General features: G+C 38.2%; 1 protein-coding gene across 1 annotated transcript in view; it reads right to left on the bottom strand.

The window, feature by feature from the left end:
• The window catches only part of NEGR1 (neuronal growth regulator 1), a 1,024,353-nt gene that overhangs the window by 566,466 nt on the left and 432,782 nt on the right, over nt 1–25,105 (bottom strand). The gene's annotated exons all lie outside the window — the stretch shown is intronic.

Here is a 25,105-nt window from a genome sequence, read left to right as displayed (position 1 = left end):
ACACATAAAACAAAGGAGAGGGTAGGACAAGCTTTTTTAAATCTATCCCGATTAATAGACTCACAGAAGGTCTGTATACCTTGCCAATCAATCATTTAACAGAATACTAAGTATTAAGTGTTAAGAAATTTTCTTACAAATATGTGAATAAGTCTTAATTACTTCAAAGAGGTTATACTGTTTCCACAGTTAGGGAAAGGCAAATGGTGTCACAAAAGAAGCATTTTGTTATTGATTAAAGTACTAGAAACATTTCTGGACCTGTATATATGTCAGTCAATAAAGCTATGAACAGATTTGTTTACGAGAGACTCTCTGATGGAAAAGAAAGAGTTTTACTTTCTCTCTCTTGACCCTTCTTAGTCATTGCTCATGATTTCAGAGGCACCACACCAATAGAATACAGTGCATCCATCCAAGAGCAGAAAGAGATAAATTGAAGACGAAAAGAAATGGATATAGATACAAAAAAGATAACCATTTAGGTAAGGAGCAGCTTCAAGAACAGTGACCCCTTTCAGCAAAGAAAATCCTAGCCATGGCTTAAAGGACTGTCTTACCAATTATAAAGCATCAACAGCTGTAAGTTCAAACTTTATCATATATTCATCCTTCTAATTTGCTTCACTACCACAGTAATTTAAGTTCAAGTGCTTTCTTTCCATTAATTTGAGAGTATACCCTAGACTTTTAGACAATTTTTTTTTTTAACAACTCCTCTTTATACTATACTATAAATATTGTTGTTAAAAGTCTAATTAAGGCTGAATATTCATTGGAAACCATCTGGGGGAGCTCAGTATTGCAAACACCATCACTTCAATAATTCCCCTAAGCCTTTATCAGAAGTATCCAACTTCCCTTTAAGTCCCCAGACTTATGTGATGTGGGGGTGTTGCCAAAGTGTGGATGACACTATATGAGAATTTTGTTGTAATGTATATGGAGATGAGTGGAGTGATGGACAATAAGATCGCAGAGTTAGACTGAGGCTACAGTGTGAAAGGCTTCAAATGACAGAATAACTTATTTGACCCTGTAAGTATGGGAATGACTGGGGTTTCCTGAGTGAGGAAGCAATCCCAACAGGTCTACATTTAAGAAAAATCATTTTGGCAGCTACATGAAGGAATGAATGGAAAGTACACACCAATGAGGTAATGAAACAAATCAGGAAGCTATTGTCAAAGTCCATTGCGAAGAGATAAGGACTTAAATTAGGATGGTGATCTGGAGTAAAGAGAAGGGATTTAAGAGATGTTGTATCAAGAGAAATAATAATATATTTTTTAAATCAACTTCCAAATAAGAAGTATGTTATCTTTTTTTTTTTTTCAAAAGTAGATTCAATAAACATGTTCCAATTTCTCATCCGGCTGTACATTAAAAGCTTAGATACTTTTGAATAATCAAAAATATATTAAAATGGCTTTTTTTGAATGAATTAAACTTTTCAGCACTTCCTATTGTTCTGACATTTTGGGGGAAATACTTTTATTTACATTTATATCACTTTCACACAGAAGATATGGATTATATGTTCTGTATTGACCATTTCTGTAATTAGTAATAATAGATTAGTAAATATTAATTCAATCATAATTAATGAAATTATTTATTATCCTTTATATAAAAAAGGGATGCATTTGACATTGGTCTAATCTCTACACTAACAATAATACAGCTTTGGTAAAACCCAGCTACTTGATTTTATACAAAGCTTAAATTGCTACCTGCAACTCTCTAGGATGGCTGTTTAGTTTCTCTGTCTCAGGTTATACAACGACCATTCTAGGGCTCTTTAGACTGGAAAAGATTCTATTTCTTTGTTTGTTTGGAGGGGGGAGAGGGGCAGAGGGCAACAGAGTCAGATTCATTTATATTAAGGGATACCAAGAAAAAAAGTTTTTTCCTCTTGTTTACCACTCATCTTTAAAATGAGGGGATTATACTGAATTGTACTACTTCTGACACCTCTTAGCTTTGTAATGGTGACTCTAGGTCACATGTTAGCTTTTCTGGTCCTCTGTTTACTCATCTGTGAAACTGGTTTTGCACTGAATGAACTCACAGCCTCTTCTAAATCTAAGATCATATGAAATACACCCCCTTCCTGTTGGGAGAGGTATAACCTGAATCCTCAAGCTCAATGGTTTGGAATTCCCTTCTCAATGGAAACTCAATTCCTTCCCTCCAGTGTGGAAGTCTATTTATATATTAATTATATCAATTACATATGATATGCATATCCTATATAGTACATATTGATTATATATCAATAAATGTATTAAATCTAAATTATTTTACATATTTTTCATTCAAAAAACAAGGAAATTCTTATTCCTTATCTTGGGGTCTTGTGGTATATCCTTATTGTAAAAAGAAAAAGCAAATCTTTGCTCAGCATTTGTATATTCTAATACACAGACAGCTCTTCCCTGATTTATTTTGGTATTGTTAGTCCTGGAATCCTTGAATGTCAGAAAGCTCTTCAGGAGCAGTACAGTTGTATGAGGAAAGATTAACTGGTGGTTTTTTTTTTCTTTTGGTGGGGAGGGGAAGATAAAGGCAGGAATTCCTAGGAACAAAAATTGTAAACTGAAAGGGGACCTTCGAGGTCCCTGTCTTTTTCAGTTCACAGAGGAGGAAAATGAAACATATGGAATCCATCCCTTTCTCAGGGTCATATAACTGGAGTTCTATTCACTATTCCAATGGATAATTCAAAGTAAAGGTTATCAATTAACCTTAACATCAATGAATGCATAAATATATATTAAACTGAACAGAATGAACACTCATATATCCCCAGACCTTCCTGATGCTAAGCATTTTTTTAAATATGTTTTTTTTTTTTTTTTTCTGGTGGTGATACCATTTTTTTAATGTTTCCTTGGTAAGGAAACTAATTTAAAATCTATGTTTTTATTTTTTTTTCTTAATACTCTTATTTTAAAGACCCAGGGGTTAGTCTGCCATTCATTCAAGCAGCCAACTCCTAGTAACCTTAATTGGAGTAATATGCTCCCATCGCTGAGGGGGTGGAGAACTCCCTTTGGATTGCTTTTGATTCTTTCAAAGCAATTAAAGCCCTTGGCTGCAGGGCTCAGTGGGCTCAACCTTGAAAATGAAAGATTGACTGCTCTCATTGCTGAATGTCCTTTTAAAGGAAGGGATGGTTTCACACAGGCGGCTAGAAGGGCACATCTGCAGGAGCCCATTGAGGACTGCCACTGGGGAAGACATTGGCTAGAGTTCTTCAGGTATCAGGTAAGAGACCAAAGGAGGGGGATTTGGGGAGGTACAGCTTTTGGGGGGGAGTGCAATTTTCAAAGGTCGATTATTTATTTCTTCAAATATATGACCCAGAATAAAATGAAGCCCCTCTAAATGCTCCCTGTTTACTGAACATGATTGCTCTGCTATTGTTTAGTTAATCTCACTAAGCCACTTCTAAAGCCAGGAGAAATTTCCTAAATCTCCCCTCTCTTCCTTCTGTGTAAGGACAAGATGATAAGAGCTCCTGGCACCAGCGAGTTAATTTTATAACTGAAGCTGACATCCCACTCAAGTACCAGCAATTTAAAAGAGTAATGCATTGTCAGTTTTAACTGGAAAGTGGTTGTTATGTGATTTTAGCAGTCCTTTGAATATTTATTTTGTTCCACTTTAAATAAATCTGTGTAAGATTTATCTTGTTAGTTCCAAATGCAAGTCTCTCCTGGCCAGATTTGGAAAATAAATTAGACTTCACAAACATTGCAAAGACTGAATCAATACATTAATATTTAGGAGGTGGTGGGGAGATTTATTAGCCATGGAAAAGGCAGCAAATATTACATCAGAAATATTAAACATGTTTAATCAAAACCATCAATTGTAGGGATGCATGGAATCTATAAATAGAAAAAAAAAAGATTCAACTATGTTTCTCAAAATTCTGAGTGTCATGGTGTAATTACAACAGTCAATCAACAAGCACTTAATAAGCACCTATTATGTGCCAGACACAATCGCTGCCAAATTCCAAATTTTGAGAGTTGGAAGAGACCTCAACAGATATCTAGTAGAAGTTGTACACAAAAGAAATCCCCATTGTGACAGTTTAAAAAATGACTGATCTAGTTTTGTTTGAACCCATCCAAGGAAGGGCAGCCCACGTCCTCTCTTGACATCCAATTCTACGTTTGAACAGTTGGAATTGCTGGTCTAAAATGGCCTACTTGAAACATCAATTCATTACCACTGCTTCTGTGTTCCAAGGCCAAAGAGAAGAAATCTAATCCCTTCTACTATTTCATGGCCTATTATCTCACATAATAGCTGCTCAAATACCTAAAGACAGGGATCATTTCCTTCTCCCCCTCAAGTTCTTCTTTTCTGCTTTAGGCTAAACATGACCAGCTCCACGATGGCCATGTCATGAACTCCAAGTTCTTCATGACTCTTGTCATTGTTCTCTCAACAATCTTCAATTTAGGGGACCATCTTACACCACAGTGCCCAGTGCTGAACCCAGTACTCCAACAAAGCCTGATAAAGGCAGAGACCAATGGAGCTTCAGCTTCCTTATTTCTGGAAGATCAGCCTCTTCCTTAAAGTACCCACAGGATCCCCACCAGTATTTTTTCAAGCAGACCATCATGTGCTTCATACATATTGAGAGGACAGTGTCATAAAATATGGAAATTCTTTTCAGAGCTACATCTGAGACAAGAGTTGATTTTTTTTTTTTTTTTTTTTTTGTATTTAAGTTCAAAACTTTTCCCCTCATACCTATTGATTTCATCTTCTTAGATCTGGTCTGGTGTTCTAACTTATCAAGATCCTTCTGACACCCAACTGTCATCTACTGTCTCAGCTCTCCTTCCTCTCTGTATTCTTTGTGATTTTTTTTTAAATTTTATGGAACTTGCAGATCAATGAGGGACACAAACATGTCCATAATTATATACAGAAGATATATAAAAGGAACAAATAAAAAGAAATATAAGTGATTTTCATGTTAAAACAAGGGATGGAATTTATAGTTGGGGAGGGGGGAATCAGGAAAGGCTTCTTGTAGAAGACAATGCTTGAGTTGTGACTTAATGGCAGAACATGATTGGATAAGTTAGAGATCAGAAGAAAGCACATTTCAGAAATGAGGGTTAGTACAAAAGAAAAAGGGTGTGTTAAATGTCAAGAAAAGGGGAAAAAAACCAGTTGGGCTGGACTATATAGTGAAGAGCTTTAAAAAGTTAAACAGCAGAGTTTTTGTTTTATCCTTCAGGCAATAGAGGACCATGCCAGTTGATTGAGAAGGAAAGTGACATGGTCAGACTTGCCCTTTAGGACAATTTCTTGGCAGTAGCATATGGGATAGATTGGAGTGATGTGAGACAGGGAAATAATAGGAGGTAATTATAATAATATAAGCAACAGGTGGGGGCTTAACTAAGAGACAGATCATGTGAGTGGAGACAATCAGTCAAATGAGAGACATTGGGGACATAGACACAGCAAATTTAGCACCTGATTTAAATTCCAGGAAAAGGAGAGTGAGGTATTGAAAATAATAATTTAAAAAAAAAGGTTATGAACTTATAGACTGGAAGAATGATCATAGCTTTAAATAAAGAGAAAACTTTGTAAGAGGGTTGATTAAAAAAAAAGCATTGAAACCTATACATATGTGCACAAACATACATATATACATGCATATATATAAATATGCTTGTATGCATACTCACATATATACAAACATATATAGGTAAAATCATACACATATACACTCATATGCATCTCTGTAAGACCATATTATGCTTGTACATTTTTTATTTCTCTGAAGGTGGAGGTGGATAACCTCTTCTTTCAAAAGTCTAAGCCTTCCCTTGTTTTTCTAACTACCAACTCATCATTTCCCACAGCACAGCAATATCCCAACCTTGTACTGTCTCATTATTTTAAATAGTCTAAAACAATATTGATTAATATGGCTGCCATATAGTGTAGTTTCTGTATTTTTCTCTGTTGACTAAATCTATCTTAGCTTTAATTTTGTCTGAGATCACATGCTTTTTTTTTTTTTAACAACATAAATTATACTCCTGATCTTTATTGTATTTCTGTATGGATTTCCTTATTCCCTATCCCCCCTGACTACTTTTATCTGCTCTACTTTTACATTCTACTTTGCCCTTCTATTACTTAAACTACCTCTCTCCATAATCTCTCTCGTATCTTCTTTCTACCTCACCCTTTCCCCTTATTCTCTTAATTCTTTCTCAATTTAGAAATCATATATATACATATACATATATATGTACATATAAGTATATATATACATACATACACGCACATATATACACACACACACACATACACACACACATATATCTTTGTATCTTTGTACATTACATATTATTAAGCTCTCCAACTCTACTACAGAGGACAACTCCATTGGGCTGGCCACACTGTTTGAACATTAAATGTATGCTTTGCCACAAAACATGACCAAATTGTGGAGAACTCACACAGAGCAAGCTTTCACAAGAAGGTCAGAAAAGATGATACAAGGACACTCTCATGGTCTCTCTTAAGAACTTTGGAAATTATTATATGATATGGGAGACAGTGACACAGGAACACCCTGCATGGTGTACCCTCCTCAGAGAAGGTATGAGTAAAAGTAGAATTGAAATAGCCCAAAAGAAACATGAGATGCACAAAATTGGAAAAAATGTCCCCAAATTTCCTACAGATTATTTGTGTCCAACCTGTGGCAGAGCATTCTGAGCCAGTATGGGTCTGATCAGTCACAGATGGACACGCGTAACTCAACTCTAACATAGGGATGTCATTTTGGTCCTCTTCAAATATGAAGGACAACAACTACATATTATTACATCCATGCATAATAAAATATTTTAAGTAAATTTAATGTACAATTGGGAAAATATAATGCCAGACATTGCTTCCTGTCAAAAAGCCTGATTTACCTTGTTATAGCTTAAGACATATAACTCATGCACATACGCACACACACACACACACACACACACACACAACAATGCAATACAATTGTATATTCTAGTTCATTTTGTAACATGATTTAATGCTATATATTCCCATTGTTATCACTTTATGCTACCAGCACGACAAGTTATGGTGTGGTCTTCTTATCTTTTGCTACAGGATGGAATAAGCTGAAATGGCAGCTATCACTATAAGACCCTGCCACATCTGGTCCAAGGATCAGCAGTTAGGTTCAGGTAAAATAGCACCTCGGGCTCATTCAGGGTCAAGATGAGGGAGGTTCCAATGTTACCCCTGGTACAAATTGCCAATGTGGCTTGGTAGAAGTCACCTAATCCTTAAGCCTCTAAACTGTGAAGAAGATGGGTCTTAAACCAATAAAGGGAATTCCCTTACTGGGAGTTCTCTTCACATATGAATTTTTTCAAGCAGACCATCACGTGCTTCATACATATTGAGGACAGTCTTATAAAACACCCAAATTCTTTTCAGAATTACATCTGTCTTAGACTTGAGTTGATTTTTATTTTTTGCATTTAATTTCAAAACTGTTTCCTCATCCCTATTGATTTCATCTTCTTAGATCTGGTCTGGTATTCTAACTTGTCAAGCTCCTTCTGGAACCAGACTCCGTCCTCCATTGTCTAAGCTCTCCTTCCTCACTGTATTCTTGTAGTTGGGGGAAATTTGGTCCTAGAAACTTATATTAGCCTATTTATAAGTGCACATACACATGTAAAACTTGAGAAACTCAAGTTTCCTGAAGTAGTTGATAAGTCAGTAGTGAAAACCTTATTCCTGAAATCAAGAAGACTGAATGTTGACGTACAGATTGCAGCTTTCCAAAGCACATTGCAGATGCCACTTCCTCTGGATCTCACAACCATTTTGGGGTCCCACTGGGCAATGATTACCTCTATTTTCCAGATGGAGAGACTGAGTCTGGGAGAATCTAATGGTGTTTTCCTTGGTTACATCTCTAGTAACAGAATGAATTAGGATTCAAGTACCATCTTCCTGACCCTAAGCTCAGCCTCCAGATATTACAATATATTCCCACAGAATGTTGAATCCCATTCCCTACTTGATTTTCCTGAATATAACTAAGTACTTTATAAAGTAGAAATGGCCAGGAAATTATCTCAGGACAGTTCTGGTCACTGTGGTTTATGTTAGTCGATCCAAGGCCATCCTTGGTGTCATGGGAAGTGCCTTGGATACATATTGACAGTTGTAATTGCTATTTAACTTTTAACCTGTTTATATAGCAGATTGAGGATATCAATGGAGCTGGGAGGGGCTTGCATTCAAGTTAATTTTTTTTTTTTTTCAGATGGGGTAACTAACAGCCAAGGGGGTGGGAATGATCTTCCCAAGATCTCTCAGGAAGCAGGATGCAGAGGAAGCATTTGGATGCAGGAGCACTGAAGCAAGAGACAGCCCTGTTTTCACTTCCCTCTTTGAAATCTTCTCCCATTGGAAAGGTCACTGACTTTCTAGTGCAAGACTCCTTCCACGTAATACTGGAGTGACCTTCAGAAAGCCTTCTTTCTGGTTTTCTGACTTGGTTCCCTCATCTGTAAAATGAAATCATTTAACTGTTATGATCTTGTAGAGGCAGCTAAGTGGCTTAGTGACCAGAATACTGGGCCAGGATGGGAGTTTGGACAATCATGGTTTGAATCCAACCTCAGACACTTATCAACTGTGGGTCTTTTGGAAAAGTCACGTTCTCACTCTGCCTCATTTTTCTCACCTATAAATAGGGAAACTCTATTTCTTAACTCTCAACATCATTCCAAAGATCAAATAAGATATTTTTTGTTAAGTACTGGGAAAGTATCTGGCACTTGGTAGGCATTTAATAAACTACTGGTTTCCTTTCTTCTACCTCTATATCTTTATTCTTCCCTTTCTTAATTGTTTTTTTTTTAAAGAAAGCATTTACTTTGTATTAAAATAAGCTTTTAGAAATGTTGTGTATATGTCTTTTTAATCTCCTCTATACTAGTGTTAAAATACACATTATAATATGTATGATTGTGGAATTGTTGTACAGGAGAAGTGACATAAGACATGGAGCCGGAGCACCTAGATATAAATTATGGTAGAGCATTGAATATCTCAGTTATCTTCAGTAAGTCACTTTTGTTTTCCAGCCCCAACTTATTTATTATAAACTCAGAAGGGTGAATTAATTTAGGAATTACTAACCTGGGATGTGAAAACATAAAAAATGATAACCCTTGATAATCATATTTCAACATTACTGGTTTTCTCTGCAATCTTCTGCATTTTATTTTATGCATTTAAAAACAAGATGGACTTCAACACCTATAGTTCTAGGGGTTCATGACTCCCAAAGTTAAGAACAAAGCCTCAGAGCAAGATTAACTCTAGGGTCCTTTCTAGCTAAAACTCTAGAATTCTTATTAAGAGTAATTCCTTTGTTTTTTGGAGGCAAGGAGAGAAGGAAAGCTACTACGGCCAGTTTGAATGTCAAAAATTATATATTATGGTTGGAAAACATTTATTCCTTACTTCTTATAAAGTCACTAAGGAAAACCTCAAAAGAGAATAAATGAAGCAAATAAGGACTTATTAAGCACCTTCTATTTGCTACTCACTACAGTAAGTACTATTTACTCTTATTACTTCTCTTGAATCTAACCTATATTATCTCATTGATCCTTATAAAAAACACTGAATGGAAGATGACAATATTGTTCTCCCTTTTTACAGACCGGCAATTGGGGCAGAGAGAAATTAAATAACTTGCCTACGGTTATACAGCTAGTGTGTCAGGCTGGCTTTGAACTTAGGGCTTTGTGGTTCTAGACACCTCTCTATCAGCTGAGTTCCTCTGTGCCTCCAATGAGGAGAAGCTTAGTTCTTGCTGGAACATAGTTGATTAAGTGACGTGTCTTTCCTATCTCAGGTTCTCCTGTCCAGCTAAATTTTCACAAATGAATCTCATGGTATATGCTGTTTATGAGCCAACATTTTTCCACTGGCGTTACCAGTTTTATTTTGCAGGCGTCTGTCCCTTAGGAAGGAGACTTCCAAACATTTCCCAGAAATAACGCAAGAGGAGAGAACACAAGAAATAAGAAATGTCTCCAAACTGCCTTGGTTTTCCCACTGGATCTCCCTTTTCAAGCTTTCCTTCACAGTTCCTGTTGTTTCCCCTCTTGTTTAGTGACTTTGGGATTCTTCACAATAACAGCATGAATGGTCTAAGAAGCAGAGTGATTGGAACAGCCGAGCAGATTTTGAACCATTTACTGACACTCCCATGGTTCTTATCAATGTCATGGCCATGGAGTGTTTCTTCCTTGAGAAAAAAAAATAAAAATCTCCTTCTGTTAACGATCTATTCCCCCTTGGTGTGCACTAGACAAACAATATTTTTTCCCAGCAGGACGATGGTTACTCCCTGGTATTAAAGTTCTCTGTGCAGAGCCAATCATAATACCAATGTCCTCTCCTTGAAGCATCAGGCTTACGGAATCGAAAACAAAGATATTCTCATTTCAACCATATGAAAAGATGGAAGAGTATTTCTGTTTCTCAATAGCAGAATCCGTGGTGTGCTTAGGAAGCAGCTTTCTGGGTATATGTGCCCAGAAAAAGCTCTCTCTCCCTCAGAATATTTTGCCCTCCACCTGGTCTCTGCCAGGGAAGAACTGGCGGAGCCCCCTGAGAGCCTGAAAGGGCTCATTGCCTCACATCTCTGAGACTCTGAGTCACTCAGTGATCTGTCTCGGCTTCAGCGTCAACCATATTCAAGCCTCATCCATCCTGTGGCCCAGCAAGTCGCCTTTCATTCTCTTCGACCCAAAGGCATTGATATAAGTGATTCTCAAAGCAATCCATGCATGGTCAGTGTTATGATTTTTCTTCTGAATCTTATAGAAATGCTCCATGAGCCATAGGTTATTGCTTAGGGTCATGCTGTGAGTCAATAAATCAACTGAGGATTATCACTTGTCTCAGGGTCCCAGGGTATCAGCCCAGGCAGAACATATGCCTCTCTGTGAAAATCCCTGCCCAATTCCCTGCCATGAATTGGTATTTTTAGTGGATTTTGTCGTCCACAGAAAATAGCTTCGAGGCTGGAGGATCTCGATTGTCGTGAATATATACATGCCTTTAAAACGAGTGTGTGGTATGAAAGGGGGTGTGGGGGAACAAGTGATGGAAGAGCAAAAAAATGGGGGAGGGAGCTCACCCATCAAGGCTCTAAATTCAATCCAAGGATCATCTTAAGGACTTTTTGCCAGGAAGAAATAAGGGGAAACAAAGACCTGGCCACAAGGAGCTCCCATTCTCTCAGTCACCATTACACAGACACATGTTCCAAAGAGTTTGATGCAATTTTAAATTTTAATAACCTGAAACTTCACAAGACTTGGGACATCCTGTAAATGCAGAAGTATGCCGCAGATAAATCCACAAATATGGGGTAAGTTGGAGGGATGTGCTAGATATAGGAGGATCAGGAGGAAGTTCATGCAGGAGGGAATGACTGAGCTGATTTTAGAAAAAATTAAGACTAAGAGACGGAAGTAAGGAAGGAGTGTATTGAATGAATAAAAAGCAACTTCTTAAGAGCTAACCCTGGGCAAAGCACTGGGATGGCCAGGAGGAGGCTAAGTCTGTCCCTCCTCTCTGGCAGCTCAAAGAGGAAGAGACACATGAAAGGTTTCAACTGTTAGCAGACACAAAGATCGAAGTTCTTAGAGCACAGGAACAGGTGAGGAACCCTCAGCTGGAATATTTCCACTGATGAAATCTCATCCCTTTCTGGAGTCGAATATTCCACAGTACCAAGGACTTTTGTGACAATCAAGTTTTATTTTGTGTTTTTCTTTCTGGGTTTCCAGCAGCTGTGCCTTTGGCCCCAACAGAATCATTTGCCAGGTGGCATTTCCACAGGGCTAGAAATACTGTGCTTGAAGAATTGTTATTTCCAAAGGTTCTTGGACCCAGAGTCCTGAGCTTTCTCCTACAGAGTCTACAGGGAGATGATGGTCAGGTTGGCAGTGGTGACTTCATTAGCCTGTCTTTCCCACAAGATACCCCAGGCCCAGCCGAGGTGGATGAGAGGTAGATTAGTGTGTAAGGAACAGGAAAGGTAAATCTTCAATTTGGGGAGCAAATGATCCTACCAAGTAAGTTGGACCTTTTTACAGTTCAGGAAACTGAGATTCAGAAATGAAATGACTTGCCTATAAATGTCCCTGGGGAGAGTTGACACTAGTTCTTTCTAATTTCAACCATATATGTTGGACACTTTCTTTTTGATCATCCCCTAAACCTGTGATTGACTCTTCTGGAGTCAGGGCCATTCTGTTAATCACAGCAGAGAAAAGCAATTACTTCACACCATTGTTAGGGTCCTCATCCGTAGCTCACCTGTATTCCCCCTGAAGTTAGTGGGTAAAAAGTTAGTGTTTCCTATAGGCAGAACAGGAAGGTTGATTAGAGCTCCTGGCTGCTTTCACTTGGGTTTCTTCTGGGTTCAGAACACTGCCCTTCTTTCTTCCTTCCTTCCTTCCTTCCTCCCTCCCTCCCTCTTTCCCTTCCTTCCTTCCTTCCTTCCTTCCTTCCTTCCTTCCTTCCTTCCTTCCTTCCTTCCTTCCTTCCTTCCTTCCTTCCTTCCTTCCTTCCTTTTTTCCCCATAATTTTCCTGGTTTTCCTTCTGAGTTCAGCTCAAATATTACCTCCTGCATCAGGATCTTCCTAATCCCCAACTTCTAATGCTTCCCCCAATTTTCATTTTAAAAAATATTTTTTTGGATGTACATTTATTATGTGAATACTTACATGTGTATAGGATAAGTTTATTCTGACCAAAAAGATTACTTCACACAATGTTTGTCATGTGGTAGATTCTTGATAAGTACTCTCACTTATCTATCTATAAATCCATTTATATATTCATCCATTCTGTCTTTTGTCTATCTATCATTTAGCTATCCATCCGTCCATCCATCTATATACACACATCCATTCTACCTGTCATTCTGCCTATCTAATTAGCTATCATTTATCTATCTATCCCATCCATCTATATACCCATTTATTCTATCTGTCTTTCTGTTTGTCCATCATCTATCTATCTATGTACCTATATATTTATCTACATATAACTATTTCAATCTCTCCATTTTCCTTCAGCTTATACCCAAGATAATATTCACAAAGTACTGTAATTGTGGGATGGCAGGGATTGAGAGGTGGGGGAAGAGTGGGGAGAGCTAGGGAACTATCTCTGCTAAAACATTCTCTCTCTTATTCTATTTTAAATGACATCAGCCATTTTGTTGAGAAAAGATCAAAATGGGGAGAGAGGAATATTATTTTCTATTTCCAATCATTCCATCTGTAAATTTGGAGTCCAATCATTGCATTGTGAGTCCCTACCTACTACTTTCTAACCCGAGGGCTTGTTTTTTTTTTTTTTTTTGGCTAGCTTTTATTTTATTTGCTGTTGATAATGACTGCCATTTAGTATACAAAAGTCCTGCCTTGCTACCATTAAGATTTTTTTCTCCTTTAATTGACACCAAAAGTTTCCCTCACAATTTCGCTTGTAATTAGTCCGTCATTATAAAGCATAAAGGCCACATGTTGAATACATTTTTAAAACTGGGTTTTATATTGTCAGAGTGTTAGATGGTGGGACTGAAAGGAAAAGGTTGGCACGATGTTGTTTGTTCTACTGAATAAAGGGAGTGAGTGGTGTTTTCACACAGCCAGGCTTGACAGGAGGCTCTGGATTGTTTGTCATTAAAAAGTCAGGGGGAAAAAAAGGCTCAATGTGCTTATTTCTTCTATGTTAGACTGTCACCATTGAAGAGAAAACAAGTTGGAAAATCAGAAATTAGGGAAAAAACCACTGAGCAATTCATGTTTGTATTGAGCAAAGGTCCTTCCTTTGGGTCTATGGCCTTTCTCGAGCTTGATCCTTGATCTCTTGGCAGCATGTGAGATCATCGATCACCTATTCCTGGATCAACTCTCTTGGAGAGATTTTGCTTTCTTTGCTTCTGATTCTCTTCCTCTGTTCAGCCACTTCCCAATTCCCTTTATGTGTCTTCATTTATGTTATGGCAACTCAGCACACGAGAAATTCCCAGGAGCTCTCTTCTCTGTTCCTCCCGTGGGCTGTTTCATAAGCTTTCATGGGTTCATCTCTATGTGCAGAATCTTCATCTATATATATACAGCCCATCTCTTTTCAGAGCTATGCTCACCTATCACTTTTGGATCTCAGACTTTGTGCCCTATTGGAAATTCAAACTCAACAGTTCCCAAACAGAGCACATTATCTGTCCCCCTTAAACTCTGACTTCTTCCAAATTTCTCTCCTGTCAAGGACATTACCATCCTCACAGGCATCCAACTGGGATGATATAATTGTCTCCTTCCTTGTACTCAATCCATATATCCTGTTCATTTTGAACAAATGAATTGAATTGAATGAATGAAAGGAAATGAATGAGTCAATGAACAGGATAGTTTATAGATGTCACTTTCTTTCCATTCGTGCACAACCCTAATGCAGACCCTCATCACTCATGCTTGGACTATTGCAATACTTTCTAATTGATCTTCTGCTTCAACTCTCTCCTCATTGAGGTATTTTGATTTATCTTCCTTTCATATGCCAGTTGTTATTTCTTAGATATGGCCAGCATCTCTATGTTCAATAAGCTCCTTGTTTTCTCTAGGATCAGAAACAAACCCCTCTGTTGGTCATTAAATCTCTTATCTTTTCTTTCTAATTCCCAACCTTACATTTTGCTCCCTTTCATCTCTTCTACAGAGCTTCCTGAATGGTTTCTTGTCCAACTTTTCTATTGCTTATCTCCCAAGAGCTCAAGAAGCCTCCATTCTAATGGCTACTCATTCAAGTGAATCAATATTATTCAGATAATGAGGGAGCTGGTGAAGCCAAGCTGGAGTTAGAATCCAGGTACTTACTCTTCCTTCCAGGGTTCTTGCCTCTTTAGTTGTCTCAAAGCCTGGCTAAAATTTCAATTCAATTCATGGCAAGAGACATTTCTCACACTGGTACATTAGGTCTTGAGCCTGAATATGTATTTAAATTCAGCTTCAAACACTGACCTGTTTGATCTTGGGCTAGTCACTTAATCCCTGCCTCAGTTTTCTTACATAAAATGAGGATAATAACCACAATTATTTGCAACCAGAGAGAAAACTGTGGGGACTGTGTAGATCACAACATAGTATTTTTTTGTTGTTGTTATTGTTGTTTGCTTGCATTTTATTTTTTTCTCATTTTTTCCTTTTTTAATCTGATTTTTCTTGTGCAGCATAATTGTGGAAATATGTATAAAAGAATTATGTATGTTTAACATATATTGGATTACTTGCTTCTGGGGGGAGGGGGAATTGGGAATGCAGGGAGAAAAAAAAATTGAACACAAGATTTTGCAAGGATGAACACTGAAAACCATCTGAACATATGTTTTAGAAATTAAAAAAAACTTTTAAATAAGTAAAAATAATCACAGCTATCTGCTAGGGTTGTAGTGAAGATCAAATGGTATAATATTTCTAAAGTGCTTTGCAAACCTTAGAGCATCATAGACATGTAAGCTAGTTCCCTCTTCCTTCTTCTTTCTCTCCCCTTTCTCATATTTCTCTTGCAAATCTTCCCTACCACCAACTCTTCTCCTCTTTTTCCTTCATCTTCTTCATTTTGTTATTTGTTTTAATATAGCAATAATAACAGATTGTGGCCTCAAAGCCCAGGCTATTATTAGATTTTAAGTCCTACTGACACATAGGACTTGTGTAGCCTTGGGGAAATCCACTCAGTACCTCTGGCCACTCTCTAAGATTATAAACAGCAAAATAGGTTGCACTGGAGAAAGGGATTTCCTCATCTGGGAGTTCTTGTGCCAAGGAAAATGCATGTCTAGTTGCATGGTTACTTACATAGGTCCGATTTTTGCATTCACAATGTCTATTAAAGTGCTTTTATTCAGAAATATGGAAGCACCAACTGGAGTCAGGCACTGGGCACAGACTGGCAACATACAAAACAATCCACTTATGCTCAGATGAAAGGAGGCAGGAGGGAGGTGCATTTAGGTAATTAAGTACATTATGCATACAAATTAACAGGAGAACAGGGCCCCTTAAACACTCACATTGGTAGGATCAGGAGCCTAAAAAAACCCATTTAAGATGTAGCACTTGAGGTGAAGCTTGAGTGTCATTTAGGATTCTAAGAGGTGAAGGTGGAAGTGGGGGGAAGGTGTGTGTGTGTGTGTGTGTGTGTGTGTGTGTGTGTGTTTGAGAGACAGAGACAGAGAGAGACAGAGGCAGAGAGACAGAGACAGAGACAAAGAGACAGAGAGACAAAAACAGAGAAATAGACATAATGATAGGATTGTCAGGCACTCCATACAAATATATGGAAATGAAAAATGTTGTGTTGTTTTTAGAGACCAGCTTGAATGAGAAATAATTATGGCTATCTATCCATCCATCTATCTATCTATCCACATATACATACATACATACATATATATATATATATATATATATATATATATATATAGTTAGATATATCTTTCATTGAATCGGATCAGACATAAAGGGGACATTTTGGCAGGACAGTCCTGTTGAAGGCCATCTCCCACTTTTCTGCCTCACCTGAATGAGTGTAGCCTGTTTTGCTAGAAATCATTTCTCCCTGAAACCCTAGTAATAGATGCTCATGAATCACTCGATGAGTATTTACAGAACACCCACCATGTCACCATCATTGCATTAGTGACTATGGGAAAAGCTAAGAGGACTAATGAGTTCACTGTCTAGTTGAGCAGATAAAACAATTGAGACAATTAGAGAAATAGACATAGCGTATAATCCATGGCTGAATTGTGAGATACAGTACAGACAGTAAGTAAAATCAATATGGGCTGGAATCCCTAAAGAAGCCTCTCTGGCTGTTAGAGGAGGATCAGATGGCGTGAGGAAGGCCTGGAAGATGATGTCTGTAGGCATCCGTTTCTTGGAGAAAGTGGAACTTAGTTCAATGGGGCAACATGATTGACACCTTTCTAAAAAGATAGATTCACACTAAATACAAGTGTTAAAAATAAAAAAAAAACACAAATAAAAAATCCATGATTCTGATACACAACAAAGAGAAATTTCCTTTGGGGACAAGTAGGATATGTACATTCCAAGTACTACTGAGGCCCCTAAAAGCCGTCCCTTCAGCCCAATGTGCTTATGTAGGAGAGTGCAAACTTTGGAAGTGCATCCCTCTCCCTACCGTCTGCTCTAGAGATCCCAGAAAGAAATGAAGGAATGAAGATTTTCTGAGATATCTCATAAAGATACAGAAATCAAGAGATAGAAAGTGAACACACACACAGCTACTGATTCAAATTTTGCCTCAGCTATTTCCTAGATGTGTGACTCTTGCCAAATCACTTGACTCCTTTCTGCCTCAGTTACTGTGAGGAAGTCCTAGGCCCCAGAAAAAGGGGAAGAGAAGAGACAACTTTAATCTAGCCAACTTCTCTGGCCTATTTCACCTTAAAAGGGCAATCATATGCTCTGACTTGCTATGACCTACCAATTCTCCAATCTTATAATCAATAACTTTGAACTTTCTTAATCTAATCATCACTTATAATTTGTCCTCTCTCTATACCTTGCTTTTCTAATCTGTATTTTTCACAGTCAGCATGACAAACAACCTTTCAGCTTATAGTAGTTTTCTAGAACCTTATCCCTTCTGTGCCTATAGTCTTCATCCTTCCCACTCTTGACTCCTAATGAACCAGAAAAATCCCCATAATTCCTTGTTCTACTCTTGCTACTCATACCTGCTGGCTGCCTACCTGTATCATTCCCACCACTCACTTGCTCTGTCCATTCATGTGCTGTTGATTCACAGAACAAGGCTATGCTTTTTCTCACCCTTAATTAAGTCTCACCTCTTTCTTTCTCATAACAGTGGCTATTCCAGATGTTAGTTGCTTTCCCCAAACCTCTCACAAGATTTCCTTCCTCTTTCCCTCCATTTCATACAAAGACCTCACCTACTCTAATGAGAAAATCAAACACATTGCCCACAAGCCCTTTCTTGTCCCATAATCTCCCACTCTTCCTTTAGTTTAGACCTCTCCAGGGTCCAGTCTCTCTATGTTCCCTCCTATTTCCTCCAGCATATGGACCCTTCTTCTTCCCTTTTCTTTGAATTTGTCTGTCTCTATCTCAGTCTCTTTTGGTGTTTGTATTTCTTTCTCTCACTGTCTGTGTTTCTAAGTTTTTTTGTCTCTTCTTTTTTGTTATAGTGAATCGTTCTCCTTCCTTTCTCATATCTCCTCTCCCTCTCTCTGTTTTGCTGTGACTTTCTTATCTTTCTGTATGTGTCTCTTATCTTTTTTCTCTTCCTTTTCTCCTCCTCCTTCTCCTCTTCATTCTCCTTCTTCTCCTCCTTCTCCTTTTCCTTCTCCTTCCCTTCCTTCTCCTCTTCCTTTTCTTCCTCCCCTCCTCTTCTCTGTCCCTTTGTCTCTCTCCTCATCCCTAAGATCATTCCGCCATTGGTTGCTTCACTACTTCCTACCATCAAATCCAATCCACTGTCGCTTCAAAAAGCCTCTGAATTCCTGACATCCTCAACCAGGTGTTCCTCTGTCTCTGCTATGTTTCTCACTTAAATTCCTTAATAAAACCATGTATCCTAAAACGTGTCACTTCTCCCACTTTCCTAACCCTCTGCTATTTGATTACCAGCTTCATCCCTCAATTCAAGTCATTGTGTCAAAAGGAACCAATCTAACGATCATTTCTCAATACTCACTCTTTCTATTATCTCTGCAGCATTTGGCAGTATTCAGAAAATGCTCTCTTCTTCTGTTTTTTAGAAGACTATTCTTTCTTGCTTTTCTTCCTACCTGAATGCCTGCTCCTCAGCCTCTTTGCTGGATCATCATTCATGTTATTTCCACTAATTGCAATTGTGTTCTAAATCTCTGTTCGTTCTCTCTCTCTCTCTCTCTCTCTCTCTCTCTTTCTCTCTCTCTCTCTGTCTCTATCAGTCTATTAACTCCTACTTGACAATCTGCTGCCTCTCAGATATATACATACATGCACAGCATCTATATATCTATGTATTTATGAATATCTATCATTTATTATCTATCATCTATCACCTCAGCTTGAATCTCTATATTCATATCAAATTTACCAATTAGGCATTTTTAACTAGATTTATTTCTTGCCAGTATCTGAAATTAAATATGTCCAAAGAAGGACTCATTATTTCTTCCAAATCCATGTTCTGAATTTCCCTTTTAATGTCAAAGGGCGATGCATTTTCTTCTATTTGCCCATGTTCACAAACTCATTGTCATCCTCGATGACTCACTGCACCTAATATTCAATCAGTTGCCAAATCTTGCAGTTATAATCATCACCACATCTATTAGCAATGTCCCTTATTCTCCATTCACAGGGGTACTCCCTTAGTCCCAGCCTTATGACCTCTCACCTAGACTATTCAATAGCTTGTTATTTGATTTTTTTCTGGCTCTACTTTCTCCCCATGCCAATCTATTCTCCACATACCTGCAGAATTGATTTTCCTAAAGTGCAGCTCTGACCATGTCACATCCAATTCAATTAACATCAGTGACTCCCTATTACATTAGAGCAGAGTTTCTTAACCTGGGTTCCACAGATCTCCAGGGAGTTTGTGGATCAATTTCAGTCTGTGAATTTGGATGGGGAAAATATATATCTTTATTTTCACTCCTTTTGGGTTTTCTCTGTAATCCTATGAAGCTTATGCATTGAAAAGCATGATTTTGAGAAGAGGTTCTTAAATTTTACCAACTAGCCAAAGGACTCCATGACTTATTATTTAAAAAGTTAGAAATCCACAGAGAATACAATACAGCTGAGACCACGTGGTTCAGGGGCTAACTTGAAACTTGTTTGCTTGGAGCCTCAAGAAATATAATCATACTGATGATGATCTGGATAGTTGATTACCTTAGTTTATCTGTGGCACCGACACTGATGGATGGTACAGGATGTTAAGCCATCAATGTTTACATCATGGGAAGTCTAGTTCAGACTCTCCCCACAAATGTTGAGCAGAGTACCTGCATGGCACAGGAGAGGTAGCACATTGGGCTTTCTGTTATCATTGTCACTCGGTTCTGACATTAATTTCAGAATGTTCAATGTGATTGTACGGTGATTGGTCGGAAGCCAGCCTTATTTAAAACAGTCTAGTGTAGGGGGAGGAAGAGAGAATCTAGGCAGAGGCCTTGGTTGATTTCTGCCTCCAATCTCTGTTGTCACTTTGGGCAATTCTATTATCTCACATGCTCCTAATTTTTCTCTCCTGCAAAATAAAGTTATATGATTGTGAAGGAAACATCCAGCCCTCCATACTATGAAAAAAAAAATTACGAGACATTTAATGGCTTTCAATATTTGATGGAATACCACACAATAAATATTTCATGTTTCCTACTCTTTTGAAAAATGATGATATAATGAAAAAATACTGAAGCGTATAGATGTGGTGTGTGTGTGTGTGTGTGTGTGTGTGTGCGTCTACTGTGTACCAGGTCCTGTGCCTTGAAAATACTGTCTCACAATAATCCTGGGAAGAAGAAGTCATTATTATCCCCATTTTATAATCTAGCAAAAGGAGGCAGATACAGATTATGTAAATTCCTTATCTAAATTAATCTGAGACTTGATTTGAATTCAGGTTTTCTCTATTTTATACCCAGTACTCTTCCCACTGAGTCATCTTGCTGCCCTAAGGGTTTTTTGATCCCCGTTTTACAGATGTGGAAACCTAGAATTAGAATGCTTAAATGGTTTGATGATAAAGGTACAATTGGTAAGTGCATGACATAGATTTTTTTGGCATTTAAAGGGATAATAATGCTTTTGAAATGCATAACTTCCCCAGGTGATTAATTTAATCTTTAAGCATTTCAGCCTGGATGGAAAAGCTGCTTTGAATTCAGAGATTTTAGCGAGGTATTCTTCTTTTGCTTTGATCTTGGTAAGGTCACTCCAATTTTTAAATTGCATCCAACAGTTAAAGGTTGTCACATCTTTTTTGGTTTTTACTTTTGCTTTTCTTTTTCTTTTTCAGTTGCCAGATCTAATAACATGTTTTATTGGCTTCCGAGTCATGTCTTGGATTTAGTCTTCTTTAAGGAATACCTCTTTCCAGCTCCAGTGTTGTTAGGTAAAAGGAAAAGTATTTCCATTATAATCCCCGATTTATCCCAAAACCTGGAAAGTGGGACAATGATTCCTTTCAAGATGTCTAAATACACACACTCACACACACACACACACACACACACACACACACACATGCACAGAACAGGTAGATTTGTTGTTTTCCCCAAAAATGGATGAGAGGGGCAAATCCTCCCTCAAACACATACCCCCATAAAGAATATTAATAACGGGCAGTTATTACTTGTGAGGATTTACATTACTCTTCAAGATTTGCCTAATACTTTATTTGGTCCTCACAATAGCTTTGTGAAGTAGTAGCTATTATTATGCCCATTTTACAGATGTGGAAATAAAGATTCAGATAATTTAAGTGACTTACTTAGAGTCACAGTGTTAGAAAATACTTTAGAGTTGAACTGAAATCTTTTCTGGACTCCAAATCCACCTCCTCAAAAAATAGCCAGGGCAGATGCATTCATGACTTCTTCCATGTTATTCAAATAGTGGAACTTCCTCCTCCCTTGGAGTGGACTTCAATCCACAGTTTCCTGACTGTCTTTATTGGGTCCAAAGTCCCCAAAGGAAATTTATGTTTCTTTGCTAGGAAATATTTTATTACATCCAAACCAAAACAAAACACAGCTATTATTTTCAAAAAGCTACTTGACCGTTGATCTGACCCTGACAAGCCCAGCCAGTTTTGTTTTTCCCCCTCTAGACTCTCCTTTCACTTTTTCTTTTAGTTTTTCCCAATTTCTAATCTCAAATACACTTACACCTTCACACCATTTACGCTACACAGACTAGAGAGTTGGCAGAGGCTGAAAGGCAAGCTTATTGATTAGAGCCCACATGAATGAAGCATCAGCTAAAATAACTGTCAGGTTGATCAATCACCTGGGAATAACATCAAAATGGGGAGGTCATCACCTTTGACATCAGAAATCTCACAGGTGTGTGGATGGGGCTGGGATTTGCTCCAACTGCAAGGACATCCAGTGTGCGAAGCCATCAGTACTCCCTGGTCTGTTTGCTGTTGCACAGAATCGGGGCTCCATCTCATCTCCTGGCCTTTTCCAAAAGCTGTTCCGAAATTCTCAACATCCCTGATTTTTCTAAGAAGATCGATCCCTAACAATCTAACCCTGGGTGCCAACTTGACACCCTTTTCCTGAAACCCCATCTTCCTCGTTTGTAGAATTCTCTCCTTGTCAAACTCATGACTTGACATGGATTTCCTATGAACTTCTCTGTGTGCCAGATGCACGGATGGCACCCGTGGTGTGAGGGCATGCTGAGCCCCTGGCAGGCTCATTCATCCACTTTCAGAGCAACTTTCACCTGTGGCTCCAAGAAGCCGTAGCACATGCAGTGGCCACAGCCCAATAAAACTCTCAGCAAACATGCTAACGCAAGCGAAGGCAACTGATGGACCTCAGACCCACAGTGAAAGGAGCGGAGGAGAAAAAGTAATCCCGATGACCATGAAGGCATATAAAGCAGGTGCTGTGGACCACTTACAGACACTCAGGATTTTAAGGTCATTTAAATGGGCTCCGCATCTTGGGCCATCATCAGTCATCCTGACTTTCTTGCTACTGGACTTTGATGAGTCAGGAAGAGAGAGTATGGCTGATGACTTTGTGTAATTCTGCCGTACTTAAATCCAATCCATAAGCAAGTCAAAAAATCATTCTCTAATGCCATTGTTCATCTTCAAAAATAAAGAATGAACAATAACATTTGTATAAATTTATAATAATGTTTACATATATAAAGATACATAAATATATTTATAAATATATTATATATAAATAGAATAATATATAAATAATTGAATATTTATATATTATTCTATTTATATATTGATAATATATATAAGCACCTACATTTGTAAATATATGTTTATTATATATATTTACATATGTGTGCATATAAGAATTCTTTTGGCAGAGGTTTCTGTGAAGTGATAAGATATATGTTATTTCTCCAGGAAATCTCGGTTTTGATCTCTGCCTCCCCAAAGGATTTAAACAGTACCATTCATTGAGAAAACATTTGATAAATATTCGTTGAATAGGATTACATTCCTAATTCAATGCACCCATGGTGGCCAATGCACAGCATCGGGGACATAATAGGTGTTTTATGCAAGATTTGTTGACTGACCAGGTAGACTTTGCCTTAATTTTTTGTGAGCCTGTAACCTATAGCAGAGAGAATTAAAGATCTTTTTTTCAGTGGAAATCTCCTTATTTTGTCATTTTAAAGTTAATATCAATATCAAGGGAGTGATAACCCAAAGGAGAAGGAGCTGACTCAAAGAAATGTGTCTGTTTCTTTGTCAGCAGTGGTCTTCAAGCTAAAGCCCAATGGCTCCCGTGGAAGTCCAACTGGCTTAGGGAGAAGCCACTGAGGCCCTTTCCATCTCTAGAGTTTCTCAGATTCTAGGCTCCTATTGCTTCAGCATCAGTGTTCATTAGGCGTGCCACTGAAAATGTTAATGATAATTGCATCAAAAGCTAATAAAGTAGTGCCTCAGGCTCATCCAAATGCCAGCTCTTAGTAATTATGCATACTTTTAGACAGTTTTCTAATTTCTCTTACCTTCCAATAATTAGGTTAGTGAATTTGAGGTTCCATTTCTATGTATCATAAGTGTAATTCATTTTAACATTCATCATTCAGTTCCTTATTTGTGGACACTAATGAAATCTGTTCTACTGATAATGTAAATGGATAATCATTATGACTTAAAATCATTACTTCCACAAGGGGCAACGGGCCCCAAACAGTTCTTCAGAGAACATGTTTCTATCACAAATAAACTTTGAATTTGAGGAAAGAAAGGGGGGAAAGGCTCTTTTCCCCTCTTTTTACATTCATATTTAATAATTCATTTTAATAACATACTGAGTATTCCAATTAACATGACTCTGTGCCCTTACTCTGGGCTAAAAGGGCCATGGTCTATCTCAAATAGGATCAGCCCCTATCACAACACCCAAGGCAAAATCCTGTAAGACCTTGGACCCACAGTGAAAGGAGTGGAGGAGAAAAAGTAATCTTTTTGGTGGTTAAATAATCAACTCTTTTTTGGTCTCACTGGATGCCATTTGAATTATCACCTAATTTGGAAAGGGAGATAAAAGTCCTATCCCTGACTTAGTCACTCTTTGGGAAAGGTGATTATTTGCAAGGATGCAGTTGGATCAATCCACCCACTTGCGTGGCAGGGCCAGAATGTTCGGGCAAAGGCCCCGATAACAGTCATCCTGAGCTCAAAATTAATCTTAGCCTTCATGCATTGATTAGCTCTGTATTAATGACGTTAAACTGGTTGTCTGGGTCCCACCCGGGTAACCTTGCTTAATATTGGGCTCCATTTAATTTGTTTTTTGTTATCATCATTCAGGCCTTAAATGGGATATGCCTCAGCTGGCTCCAAATCACATTCCCTCTCCAGGCTCTGACATGTGGAGGATGATTGATAAGAGAACCCTGCTGACCTCTAGCTCCCATTTCTCCCAGGGCCCTAAGGAAGGGGCTCTGTAGGAGCCAGGCTGGGAAAGAGGGTGTGGTATTATCTTTGTCCATACTAACCTATTCAGTCCTGTCCAATACCTTATGGCCCCAGGTGGGGTTTTCTTGGCAAAGGATTCCAGAAGGTTGGCCATGTCCTTCTCCAGCTGATTTTACAGATGAGGAACTGAGGTAAATAGGGGGGAAGTGACTTGCCCAGGGTCACAGAGTAAGGGTCTGAAGTCAGGATTTCCTTGGCCTTCTTGCAGACTGAAGAATGAACAAC

Source organism: Sarcophilus harrisii, chromosome 4, assembly GCF_902635505.1.
Source record: "Sarcophilus harrisii chromosome 4, mSarHar1.11, whole genome shotgun sequence".
Taxonomy (NCBI): Eukaryota; Metazoa; Chordata; class Mammalia; order Dasyuromorphia; family Dasyuridae; genus Sarcophilus; species Sarcophilus harrisii.
Note: the sequence above shows the minus strand (reverse complement) of the source record. Positions and strands in the feature narration are given on the sequence as shown.